The sequence below is a fragment of the Furipterus horrens genome, unplaced genomic scaffold, assembly GCF_987537825.1.
Source record: "Furipterus horrens unplaced genomic scaffold, mFurHor1.1.pri manual_scaffold_6, whole genome shotgun sequence".
Classification (NCBI taxonomy): Eukaryota; Metazoa; Chordata; class Mammalia; order Chiroptera; family Furipteridae; genus Furipterus; species Furipterus horrens.
In genome coordinates, this window is record NW_028327176.1 from 71,673,732 (window position 1) to 71,685,895 (window position 12,164).

A 12,164-nucleotide genomic window follows, 5' to 3' on the forward strand; every position below is an offset into this window, starting at 1 on the left:
AATATTTCTCCTTGCCTCTTCAAACAGGCTTTTTTGCATAATTACTGAGCACTCGAGTGTTTTTTTAGTTCCAAGTGCCCCCTCTGAGTGGATTGCTGCATTTTCAGTTTTTAAGGAACATGTTGCTAAGAAATGAGTCCAGGAAAGATGTTGTCTTTAGCAACCCAAGCCCATGGTCAGATGGCACGAGTGTGTCTGTGTCCTGCGTGTGACCCTAAGTGAACTGTTCACCATGTGCCAGCATGATTAACTGAAGGAGCAGATACTTCCCAAACATCTGTTCTTGTTTCTCCCCAATTCCCAAATAAACACTTATATTGTAATATCACCGCAATACTACAGTCCTTTGCTCTTCTGATGGATGGACTTACAGTCCTTTGTACAGAGTTACAGTGGAAGCTCCTTTCTGTCAGGCAAACTAGAATTCCCATTTGAATTCATCTTAAGGAGCACTCTCCAGGATGGCCTGCCATGGTATTTGGTTTCTTTGATGTTCTCAGTTCTGCCCTAGAGCCAGAGTCCCTGGTCTTTCTGAGTAGTATTGACAATCTGGTAAACCTTTCACATGAAAGTAATTATATTTTCATGATCTATCAAGGAAGAAAATATATATAAACAAAAAGACCCTATGAATTTTGAGGCTCATCTAGATGACATTGTATTTTCTTAATCATATTTTCACATACTGAAAAATAATCTGTACGTGTATGACATCATAGTGATTCCATTTTCAGATAATGATTGTATATCATGGATTCACATGTAAAGAACTAAGGATCTATGTTTGGATGTTTCATATTTGTAGCCCTTCAATAAAGTGGGTATGCCCTTTTGTGGTTTGCTCTTTCCTCCAGGGGACTTTGCCTGCAATTTAAACAGATTCCACTGGGGGATGCCTGGGATTATAATGCTTCTGCAGTGTGAAGCTTTATCCAGTGATGAGACCAAGTGTGTTTTTCTACTCCCAGGTGCTTTTCTTTTTCTTTTTTTTAGAACAAAATACTTTCATTTAAAAAAGCCCACATGAATTGAGAGGTTATGGTCTAGCCCTGGCCAGGTTACTCAGCTGGTTGGAGCTTCATCCATACACCAAAAGGTTGTGGGTTCAATTCCCAGTCAGGGCACATACAGGAGGCAACTGGTCAATGTTTCTGTCTCACATTGACTTTTCTCTCTCTTTACCTTTCTCTCTCTCTGAAATCAATAAATGTATCCTTGGGTGAGGCTAAAAAAAGAGATAATATGGCCTAAAAAAGGTAACCAAACATAAAGACAAATTTAAAAGGCATAGCAGGGTAAATAACAGCAACATTCCAATGATTAATTTCTGCCTAGTTTTCTTTAATTTTGCATTTTTTCTTCTTAGCATTCAGGCATTGAAAGCAATCCTAAGCATTAGCCATTTGCACTACTTCCAAGGCATGTGAAGTGTCATAGCCCAGTAGAGCTATAGCATTAGAAATACACAGGTCGTTTTAGCCATTTAGGGACTATGAGGCACACCAGACCCCTCTTCTACCTGGACCCTTCCAGAAGGCTCTGAGACTCTTGTACGCATGTCCGTTCTCTAAGGAGCCCAGTCTTGAAGGGCATGTTGGTTTTCTGTTCACCTGTGAGAGATAGCTGGTTGTTGATTTGATTTGAATATGAAATACAAGGTCTGTTCAGAAGGTATCCAGCCATGTAATATGAACAATAGAGACATTTGTTGAAGAAGATAAATAATACAAGAAACATTGTACACAGGACAATGTATACCTCAATCCCCTTCAAAGTAGACACCTTGGGAACTCACACAGTTCTCCCAATCGCTGTCAGCTGCCCCATTGTATTTTCATGCATATCATCAATTATCTGAGATCTCTTCACTTTCAAAGGTGATTTTGGTTTTGGGAAAATCCAGAAGTAGCAGGGTGCCAAATCTGGGCTGTAGGGGGGCTGAGTCACCTCAGTGATTTGATGTTTTGCCAAAAACTCTGCATAAGACATGATGCATGAGCAGGCGCATTGTCGTGATGAAGCTGCCAATCACCAGTTTCCCATAGCTGCAGCCTTCTGAATCATCTGAATAGTTTCCATGGAGGAATGTTCAAGCCTAACACAAAATTTGATGCCGAGTCATTATTTTATTTGCTCAGTCATTTTGAATGCTCACGCAATGGTGTCTACCACCTCCACTGACTAGTACAGTGAGGTTGTCATTGCTCACGCATGTGCATTTCATCTCACTCTCCTTGGCTGCCAGGTTACATTGATGTCACACAAACTGTTCTCATTATATTAACAATGGCTGGACTTTTTTCAGACAGATGTTATATATGGCCACAAGAAAATCAGGCAAAAGCCCCTCAGTCAGACCTGTTAACTCATCCAATAGTGTCATTGGTAAAAGTTCACTTCATTCTGTTCAGTTTTCCTCAGTACACATTTATTGAGGCCCCTGTGGGAGTCACAGTCTAAACAGTAGCTGTAGATATATTAGCACAAGTGCAGTGAGTGTGACAGGTAAGGGCAGCAGGTTCCATGGGGCATGGTTGGGGGGCGGATCTGGGTCATAGAGGTACTGGCCGTGCTTGAGCTGGGTCTTCCATGGCGACTGTCCAGGGGACCCTGAGGCCCTCATGGCAGAGCAGGGCCACTTGCCCACTGGCACAAGAGGCACAGTGCTGAGGGTCCATAGTAGTTTTAGGGATCCACAAAAATCTTTAATTTGCTTTAACCCTTTGAGTGCCAACGGCACTGTGAGCGATGCTGACAAATTTTTCCAAAAGTGCCAGCATTGCTCCCAGCAACTCTTTTTTCGATGGCTATAAAAATAAATAACAATGGAATAATTAATATTTTATGTTTTGTTCTCTTTTTGTGTACTTCAGATTATATATTGATATAATTTTTTCTCATGCTGATCCAAATTTTGAATTATACATGGCAATCAAAGGGTTAAAATGAGAAGACATGAACTTTAGGTAGAAGGAAATGCCTTAATGTATGACATATTTACCTTCATAAATAGAGGAAGAAGTCATGAAGGCAAAAATGCTTAGAGCCCAAGAAAGTCATACTGTGGCCCTGGGTGGGCGTGTGCCAGAGGGCTCTCCTGACCTGCGGCACTGCCTGAGACTTAGGGCAGCAGGGGACCACTCACTGGCTTGGCTCAGCAATGCTTGGGCACATAATGGAGTGGAAGGAAAAGCAGGGATCCTGAAGAAACTCCAGCTTGAATAGTGCCCATTCGGTGAAGGCAAGCAGCCTGTTTCTGCAGGCTCAGGACCAGGCCCTGGGTGCCTCGGGCTTAGGTATCATGAGAGACAGAGGCTTGGAAATCATAGGATCTTCAGAACCTTAGCTAAAGCAGCAAAGATTTGATGTCTCAATTTTTTTTTTTTTTTAAGTCCTAGTCCCAGCCTGCTCACTTGGGGATGAGACTTAGACCTGTGGCTGTATTTCTGCTTTTCTAAGTTGGGGCAATAATTCTGACATGTTTGCTGAGGGGATTAGATTTATATGTGTCAAATGCCTTCCTAGCTCAGCACCTGGCCTTTAGCATTGTCAAATGTTGATTTCCTTCTCCTTTGCTGGTTTACATTGTCTTATTCAGGGAAAGCCAGGAAGATGGAGGTGTGCTTACCTGGGCCCTTCCTTGGCCCGGTGTCAGCAGCTGTATATTGCCCTGGCCTCACCTCCCAGGCTGACTCAGGAGGTTTGGGTGGGTCTGTAGTTTGTGTTTAATAGGCTTTCCAGGTGAATTTTGTGTGTGTGGCTGACAGCCTTGGCTGGGCCATGGGCAGTTTTGAATTCTAAGACTGGGGCTCCCACCTTCTTGTGGGAAGGACGAGCCCAAGACATTGTCTGGGAAGATTCCAAGAGTGCAGAGTTGGGCTGGCTTGCACCCCCTCTGCTCCGAAGAAGCACAGTCGCTCCTTTGTTCTCAGACCTGTGGGCCTTAGTGTCTTTCTGGAATACTTCTTCCTCATGGCTTGGGGAGTGAGTAGGGACAAGTGGCTTCTCCACCCCACGGTGCATGTCTCCAGCTCCCTTCATCTAGGTGGCCAAAATGCATTTGTTGCAGCCCTGTGCCCAGCACTATGATTTGAGGCAGGGTGGCTTAGATGTGTGCTGGGCCTTCTCAGAGTCACCTAACAAGGAACAGACATATGAATAACTCTTACCATAAAGCAGACTAAGATAAGGGCCACTTCACAAAATGCAAGCCCAGTGGGGAATGAATGAATTTGGATTATGAAGGCAGCATTTGAATGAATCCAGAGGAGCGCATGCCATTTCTGCAGGCAGGAAGCACGGGGAGTGGCATCTCCATTGGAGGTGGGGTCTGGCATGCGTGGGATGGGTCATGTCTGATGGAACAGGATGTACACTGTGTGGAGGGCTTTCAAGGGCGGAGGAATTTAAGAGTAATAGGCTGCAGCTAACCTGGGCAGGCCCTGCATCCTGGAGGAAAGTGCTGGCATCTTTCCGGGGTCATGGTCATGGCCCGGGGTGCCCACGGATGATCACTCATAAAGACTTTGGAACCAGCTGTGCTTGGCTAGGGGACACTGCAAAGACAGTGCCTATGTGCAGTAGTGTGCACAGTGCAACCTCTCTGCCCATGATAAATTCAGGAAGTGTGATGGGGAAGCTCTTCCGTTCATGATAGAACCAAAGCTAGAACACCTAGGAAGGGTGCTTGTAGGAAATGTGTGGAACCTTTGTGAAGAACACCATAAAGCTGTATGTGACACAAAAGAGCATGTATGAGTGGAATAATTTTGCATGTTCCTGGAAGAGAGGAATCAATATTTTAAATAAGTTGTTCCCAAATTAATGGATGGATTTAATGCCATTCCCAGCCAGAACCTAGGTGGATAACCTACCAGATATTAAAACATAATTATAAATTTACAATAATATAAGCAGTTGGGCATTAGGATGGAATAGAAAGCCTACCCCCAAAACAGACTAGAAAGTCTGGAAACAGAAGTTAATAGATTTAGTTAATATTTAACCACTTAGGAAACCATCACATTTCTCAACCATATCAAACCCCAAAATATATTCCTTGTACATTAAAATTAAAAATTAAATAATTAAATTCATTTTAGATAAGTATTTAAGAAATTATAGGATGAGGAACACAATACCAGAGGAAGAAACGACAGGGCCAAAAATGTTTTGTTAGTTCATCAGGGGGAGTAGAATCTTTGGTATGCCAAAAGAAAAACCCCAAACACAATGAACAGATAGTTGATCAACTGAGAAAAAATTGCTTGCAACATTTATGACAAATCTCCTCTCACCTAAACAACTCTAATAATCATATGAAGAACTTGGGTTATAAATGAACTTCCCAATAGCAAAGAGAAAGGTATGAATTAGTTCACATGGGAGAAATAAGTGGCAGTGAGTGTGAGAAAATTCATCTTACAGTATCAAACAGGTGCACATTCAAAGAAGATCCTGGTTTTTGCTATCAAATGTTTGGGTGTGTTGTTTTTGTGAATGATGGTACTCAGTGCAAGAGGAGTGTGCGGTAAGGACGCTCATAAGCCTTCAGGAGTGGAAGATAACAAGCTTTCTGCCAAGCAGTTTTGGCACTATGGCTCAAACCTCTTAAAAGAACGCATCTTTTTATCATGATTCCACTTCTAGGAATTTTTCCCAAGGAAACACTTAAATCTGCAGTCCAAAGATTTCTGTGCAAGGATGTTCATCACAATGTTATTTATAAAGGTGAAAATATGGAAACAACTTAAACATTCGATGATGGGGAATGAGTCATTCGTACACCGGAATTCAGTCTAGCCCTTGGGATCATTCGTGGAGGGTAATTAGTCACAAGGGAATGTCATGATTGGAGCTAAATGAAGAAACAGGAAGGATGGTGGTCGGAGCTGGAGGCAGAGTGGGAATAGAGAGAAAGGTCAATGGGCCAAAGGGAAGGTGGAAGACATGTTGGGAGAAGAGGTATTCTTCATTTTTTCAGTGAATTTTGATTGATCAGCTCATGAATGCCAGACACTGTCATTTAGTCTTGATTTAGAAAAGGAGAAGCTTTAGGTGACCTGAGCCAAAGGAAGGGGTGCTGATGCTGGACAGGCTTTCCCTCAGTGGAAGAGGCACTCTGCCACGTGTTCCAGGGTCCATCAGGGTCCAGACCAGCTTTGCCACGGGGACTCCTCCCTGCTCCCGGCCACTCATCCCTAACCTTTTCCCTGGGAGCTGCTATTTCCACCCCCTGTTCTCCATGTGCATGAAGGATTGGAGTTCAAAACCGAACAAAAAAAACTCAGGATATATAGCTTAAAAAAATTCATATAACATAAAACTTTTAAAAAGAGGAGTTTCATTTTTATTTTTATGTGTGCATATAAGGAAAAGACTGGAAGGAAACATATAAAAATGTTGTTTCTAGTCAGCTCTGATAGAATTATGGGAGATACATTTTTCTGTATTTTTTCTTCTAATTTGTGTGGATTACTTTTTGATAAACAGCTTTATTGTGGTATAATTGACATTTAATCTGCATACATTTAAAGTGAATAATTTGGTAAGTTTTATCATAATCAAGATAATGAACACATCATCCCCCCAAAAGTACCTCCTGCTCTTTGTAATCTATTCCCTACATCCCTTTCTTACCCTGTCCTCTGCAAGACAACCTCTGGTCCTCTCTCTGTCACTGTTATTCAATTTATATTCCTTAGAATTTTATATAAATGGAATCATACAGTGTCTACTCTCTCTGTCTGGCTTCTTTCAGCCTGTAATTATTTTGTGATTTGTCCATGTAGTTGTGTGTGCCAGTGGTTTATTTCTTTTTATTACTGAGTAGTATTCCATTGTGTGGATACCGCACAGTTTGTTGTTTATTTTTTACAATCCAATGAACTAATTAGGAAAATCCCCACTTTTCTAAGTGTACCCTGAGATGGGAGTTTGGGTCCTGCTGTCCATCCCTCTGGAAGTTTGGGATTATTTTCCAGGCCTGACAATGACTTTGAGGGCAGCAATCTGGCCAACCCAGAGTGGTCTCGTTCTATCATTTGCCAAACAGAAGGCTTGGCTGTACCTTTGAATGCTCGAGCTGTTTGTGATCAGAGCTTTGAATTTGGTTGCAGGAGAATGAGTGCTGGTTAACAGACATTGTGAAGAACTGCCCTTGTGCTTCACCTCAGTCTGAGAGTCGGAAAAAGCTTTGCTGAAGGAACTTGACCTCTCGTCGCCAGTTGGCATGCAGTGCATGACTTTCATGCATCACCTGAGTCCTGGCAGTGCTGCTGCCCATTGACGGCTGGCCTGCCTGCCCAGGCCCGGGCCTGCCCACAGCACGATCCCCTCCCAGTGCCCCCTCTGTGCACAGCAGTCCTCTTCACCTGCCCGGTGCACCCCAACCCCGTCACCCTGCAGCTCTTGCCCTTCAGCTAGAGGAAGGTGAGGGCCTTCCTCCCTCTGCTCTCAGGTATTTTCACAGGGTCTTCCCTGTCTCCTGGGTTGGTACACACCGGGGCTGTCCTCCAGGACTGCAGTCTCCCCCAGGTCTCAGGACAGGCATTTTCTCAGGCACCCCTGGCCCTTTGGGCACAGCAACAGGCCTTGGCGTGCCTCTGCCCATTTATTGCCTCACTTACCTCCAGGGGTCCCAGGAGGTGTGTTTCGTGAGTGCAGGAGTGAGTCCACCATTACAAATTGCTCTGGCCTCCTCCCAGGCACTCCTGGGCCCAAAGGAAGGACTTGGCCACCCTTGGAAGAAAGGGGGTGTTAAGGGGCAGCCCCTCTCCTGTACTTTGTACCCCCTTTCCCTGGCCTCGAGTCTCTTAAGTTCTGTCATATGATGTCCTTTTCTGTCATTTCTTATTACTCCCAAGATGGGGCCAGCCAGTCCCTGGGCCAGGCCAAGAAATGGATACGCCCATCCTGCTGACCTTCCTCCCACAGTATTTTTCTCCCTTGAGCTCCTGCTACTTCACCAAAACCACCCACTTTGCAGAGACCCTGAGTGATGAGGGAGGTGATGCCCAGGTGCCTGGCCTGCTCTGGACTGTAGCCTTTGCCCTCTGGAGCCCTGCCTTTGCCAGACAACCCACCAAGGGGCTGGGGACCTGCACTGGGAGCAGCCTCGGGGTTGAGATTCATCCTTCCCTTTCTTCTCTCTCAGCGCTCTTAGATTACAGAGATGAGACTTAAAAATCGGACCCAGGAGGAAGAGAGGCTGGCTGTGCAGGGCCTACAAGGGAGGAGTGCTGACCAAAAGTCACCTGCCCCAAGGCCAGCCTGGCCTCCTCTGTGGGAACAGTATAGCACAGCACCTTTGTGAACCTGGGAATCGCCTCTCCCTAGTGGGCAGGTGAGGGGATAGGCAGGGCTCCTTTCTCCCCAGCAGGGACTCCTGTTTTTAAAGTCTCCTTCAAAGAGAATGGAAAAAATAGTTGGTTCTTCTGGATAATGTCTAGCCTGTGTGGTCTTAGAGCCATGGTGGGCATCAGTTACAGGCCCCACAGTGGCAGGGGCAGGTGGGAGCAGAGGATTATGTGGAAGTCCTGTGGGCTCAGCCCAGGGATATCTGCCCCGCTCTATGTAAAGGTGACTTCTGCTGGCCCTGCACACAGGAGCCTGGTATGGCTGAAGATTCAGGGAGCCTGGGGATAAGGCCTGCAGGTGGGGGAGGAGTCCAGAAATTGAGCCCAGAGGGGTGGTGGCTGTCCTTAGCATGGCGTGGGCAGGACTCTGTTGGGTTGCTCAGGGGCCCTTTCTTGTGTCCGAAGGTGCCCAGGTGTGCCTTTTGTGTGCCTATAATGGTGGCATCCACGTGCACATGGGTGCGATGCCCACGTAGAGAGGGGAGCCTTCCCCTGAAATCCCAGCTCAATGATGCTGCATGCCTGGGGGCAGGTTCAGGGGCTGCCTAGAATCAATTTTCACACTGCTGTTGAGCTGGCTGGGTGGCACTGGAGAAGGAGACTGACTGGTGAAGTGGAAGGTCCCGGAAATGAACTCTGGGAACATGGTTACCTGGGTGCTTTGGCTCAGCCTCTCCTGCCTGGTGGGTTTTCTGACTGTGTTGCTGGCTCCTGATCTGGAGCAGGCACATGAACCAGCCCACACTGCTGTGTGTCACAGGGTATGACAAGGTGATAATAAAAGCCTGCAATAGAGAGGCGATTTCCAAGCCTGTTAACAGGGCACATATCCTCCCGTTCTTCGTGAGGAGGAGGCAGGGCTCCGAGGGTTAAGTAACTTCCCCCAGGTGGCCCTACTTCTAAACAGTGGAGCTGGTGTTGAACTGTGTATCCCCCCCACCTGTGATGGTCATCCTCCCGGGTTACTGCAGGGTCACAGTCACAGGCTTTCACACAGCTAAGCTTAGATAATCCTCAGAACGGCCTAAGAGGTAGGTTTGGTTCTGATTGTTTGCTCTTATTATTGTGAGGCTTGGAGTGTGGAAGTAACTTGCCCAACCGCATACATTGGTTAGGGTCTCTCCATGACTCCCTGGATGCCCAGTCCTGCCCTGTAATGGGAGATGTGGTCCTTGGTTACTAAGGGGCTTGGTGTCAGGGGTTCCAAGTCTGACTTGTGTCTCTGTCTAATCACTTCTAACACTCTGCCCCTCCCCTCACTGCCCACAGGTTCCAGCCTTGATACTCCCTGTTCTGCAAACATCCCAAACGGCACAGGCCTCAAACCTCAGACCTGTGTCTGCACTGCCCAGTTGGTCCCCCAGCAGACTGCCCTCAGGTCACTCTTTCCCCTCCCTCACACCCTGGACAGACGTAGTTGGTCCCTGCTGCTTCCTCTCCAGCACTCTGTGAGTAACAAAAGTGTCTGCCTCCCCACAGCCTGAGATTCCTTGATGGTGCAGAAGAATAATACATAATAGGTGTTCAGTGAGTGGTTTTTGAATTTGGTTGAGTTGAACTTTTAGATGTAAATATTCTCCCCTCTTTTCTAATCTACTGCTTTTTATGTGTGAGAACTTTGGCGATAGGGTGAGAATTTTCCACCCGCCAAGATGGGTCTTAGTGGTAAAGAGCAATACAGACTTAATTTTTAGCTACAGATTTTAACTCCCTGGTTGTGTACTATGAGTATATGGCTGGATGTCTCAAGAAAGTCATGGAGTTTAAAATTTGGGCTCATCTCCTACCAGTGTGATTTGGCTGAGATGGTGATGAGAGGCCTCAGGTCTGCCTCCAGGTTCAACAGAGGCCCGAGGACCTCTGGCCCTGGACTTGTCGACAAGGTGCCTGGTGGGCGCCTTGCAGCTTTCTCCTGGGCCCTGCTTCTGGGCGCCTCAGAAATTAGTCAGAACATGTGCCGCGTGGGCTTGTGCGGGTGGCAGGGAGCCCAGAATTAGTTCAGCTGTGTTTCCTGCAGTGGAAGGGGTGGCTGTGCCAGGTGGGGGCGGGGCTGGGGGGGAGAGAGAGGCAAAGGCAGGCAGCCCTGAGCCACAGCAGCCTTGGGGCTTTGGGGAGGAGGATGGCAGCTTTGTGCCTGGCACACGCCCAGTTGTACATGAGCAGTGGGTGGAAGGAGCAGGCTTGTGCAGCCAGAGCTGGTATGACCCCAGCATACCTGAGACAAATGTAGGGGAAAGATGGGTATGGCCATGTTACCCCAAGGAGCAAGTGACTGGCAGGTGCGGGTAGCACCGTGCTCACCGTTCACGTTCTGCAGCTCAGTGCCTTCATCATCTGCCACAGCACACCCGGGCAGGCAGAGCCAAACTGAACCTGAGCTGATCTGCCACCAGACAGCACAACCTCCTCCTCTGCCTGGCATGCTTTCCCTCTTTGCAAACTGCCTTTTTGTTCAAAGGGAGAGAGTGGTTAGCCTGGGTATTTTAATAAATTGCAAAATGCTTTCTCCTCTGCCCTGGCTGGGAGGCTTAGTTGGTTAGGACGTCGTTCCACACACCAAAAGGTCACAGGTTCAATTACTGGTCACAGTAAATACCTTCCTTGTGGGTTCAATCCCCCAGTGAGGGTGTGGGTGCGTGACAACCAATCGATGTTTCTCTCTCACAACGATGTTTCTTCCCTGCCCCCTAAAAAAAATCAATAAAAACATACCCTCAGGTGAGGATTAAAAAATGCTTTATCCTTCTTTGCTCCATTTCTGCTCTCCCCAACCTCTGGCACAGTCACACTGCCCAGGAAGCCAGTGGTCGTCACAGAGAAAACAGGAGAGCGATACTCATTGCTCCCGCTGCTCATTAGGGCAGAGCACTGGGCAGGCTTCATGCCTCCCAGGGGTGGGGAGGCCTGCACTTCCATCCCCACCGTGAGTCAGCTAGGTGGGACAATAAAATATTTAATCATATGCGTGTCAGCATTGTTTTAGAGAAAACACTTTTAAAGGTTTTGGTATGTGGTATGGGCATGTTCCCTCCGCGGTTTTCCCGTTGCCATGTGCACCACACGGGAGCAGAGGGTAGGCGTGCTTGGGGTTTCCGTGGGCTTAGTCCTGTGCAGAGAACACTGAGGAAGAAGACAGAGCATCTGAAGGTTTCCAGGTGGCCTGGCTTTGAGGCTTAGCAGGTAATTTCTGCCTTACAGTGCTGGCCTGGCATTGGTCACCAGTGTTGGCGTTCAGGAGGCCATGGAGGGCTGGCTCCAAGTGTAGCTGGAAGCTCCTGTTCCAGCAGGTGCCTCCCATCTTGCCCCGGCACTGACACCTGTTTAGACCTGGCCCTCCTCATCCATGTCTGTCCCAGAGCGATCTCAGGAAAGCTGTGTCGGACCACAACTGAACCTAGCACCTGATGGGGGGAAATTGTCATCTGTGAGAGTTCAGGAACTTCTGTCCTCATTGTCCCTTTAGTGCCTGACCTAATGCTCTGCACACAGAGGACCAGGACTTTCCGTAAGTGCGTGTGGGCTCATGCCCTTCCATGCCCCTCTGTTGGCACCTGGGACCAGCACCTGGGGGCGTTGTGCAAAGGGGCCCATAGTCTGGAGAATCTTCCCCATTGCTATGGCCATCTATTCTATTCAAGGCATACATGTACCCCAGAGTCTTGTTTGGGACCCACATTAACTGCGAGGTGGGCAGGGCAAGAATTAATGTGCCCCTTTGAAGGACAAGGTACCTGAGGGCCGAGGTACCTGGGACCACAATCATGGGCGTGGAGGGTGTCCTGCCTCTCAGTTCAGTACTTCATGCAA